The sequence below is a fragment of the Dryobates pubescens genome, chromosome 32 (genome assembly GCF_014839835.1).
Source record: "Dryobates pubescens isolate bDryPub1 chromosome 32, bDryPub1.pri, whole genome shotgun sequence".
NCBI classification, from domain to species: domain Eukaryota; kingdom Metazoa; phylum Chordata; class Aves; order Piciformes; family Picidae; genus Dryobates; species Dryobates pubescens.
Window position 1 is genome coordinate 1302298 of NC_071643.1, and position 1560 is coordinate 1303857.

Below are 1560 nucleotides of genomic sequence, written 5' to 3' on the forward strand. Positions count from 1 at the left end.
CTTGGGTATTTTGGCCCTCAGGAGAGGCTAAACCTGTCCGAGGGGTGGTTTCAGCAGAAGGTCCGGGTCACACTTATTGGGTAATGCAAGAGAATGGTCAAATTCAGTGTATTCCACAAAGAGATTTAACTTTAGCTGAAAGAGTTTAATTTCAGACTGCTGTACAGCTACATTGTGCCCAAGGAAGAATCCCTGAGGAATCTACGGTGCATGAACCCTGAGAGCCCTGAGTCAGCTGAGAGTCCCTGTGTTCCTGTTTCCCTTTTCTTCACTTCATCTGCAGAGAGACAAGCTGGTTTCCATTCTCTTATTTCCGGACTTTTTTGGACTTCTGGATCATCTACATCTGAGTATAGCCGGAACGGACTATGAACTTTACTCACAAACTGTAAATATTGCTCCCGATTGGATGGACAGTGCGAACGACCAATGAAATTGTTTAGAAGGGGTGGACTGTGGCCGTTTGACGCTGTGCCTTTAAGAAAGGGGCACACTGGCTAAATGTTTGTAAAATATTTTGGTATTCTAAACGAATTTCATTGGTAGGATTGTGGGAGGTGAGGTTGGTCCCAGCGTGGCTGGAACTTTCTCTCAGTCTTCCTTTCTTCGCTGTCCCTCTCGGCTGGATCTGCTTCTGGGCTTCTTGCCAAGAGATAAGAAACTAACTCCCTGTGCATAGGCCTCTGTCTGCTGTGCTAACCCCTCTTTTCTCGTCTTCTACCTCTTTGGGGGAGAAGGGAGGTCGGGGGGTGAAGGGGGCACAGGGGGAAGCCCCCTCTGGTGGGGGTCTGGTTTCTGACTGTGTTTATTTGCTGTATATTCCTGTATATATTGTAAAATCCCTGTATTTGTTGTGTTACATAGAATCTGTTTCCTTGTAAAATATAATCTCATTTCTCCAACTGGGTTTAGCCGTGGTCTCCCTCTCAGTGGGGGAGGGAAAGCAGAGCCTTTCCTCTCAACCCACCACACTCCTCTTTTTTTGGCGCCCAACGTGGGGCTCAAACCCACAACCCTGAGATTAAGAGTCTCATGCTCTACCGACTGAGCCAATGCCTCCTCCTTGGCAGTAGAGCAGATGTGAGAGTGGGGCTCCTGTGACAGCCAGGGCAGGGCCGGATGTGAGAGTGGGGCTCCTGTGACAGCCAGGGCAGGATGTGAGAGTGGGGCTCCTGTGACAGCCAGGGCAGGATGTGAGAGTGGGGCTCCTATGACAGCCAGGGCAGGATGTGAGAGTGGGGCTCCTATGACAGCCAGGGCAGGATGTGAGAGTGGGGCTCCTATGACAGCCAGGGCAGGATGTGAGAGTGGGGCTCCTGTGACAGCCAGGGCAGGATGTGAGAGTGGGGCTCCTATGACAGCCAGGGCAGGATGTGAGAGTGGGGCTCCTATGACAGCCAGGGCAGGATGTGAGAGTGGGGCTCCTGTGACAGCCAGGGCAGGGCAGGATGTGAGAGTGGGGCTCCAAAGACAGCCAGGGCAGGATGTGAGAGTGGGGCTCCTGTGACAGCCAGGGCAGGATGTGAGAGTGGGGCTCCTATGACAGCCAGGGCAGGTTGT

At 52.3% G+C, this 1560-nt stretch overlaps 1 non-coding gene across 1 annotated transcript; it reads right to left on the reverse strand.

The window, feature by feature from the left end:
• Positions 1–983: 983 nt before the first annotated feature.
• Positions 984–1057, reverse strand: TRNAK-CUU (transfer RNA lysine (anticodon CUU)). Its single transcript has one exon. It is a non-coding gene; the product is annotated as a tRNA-Lys (tRNA).
• Between the last annotated feature and the right edge of the window lie 503 nt (positions 1058–1560).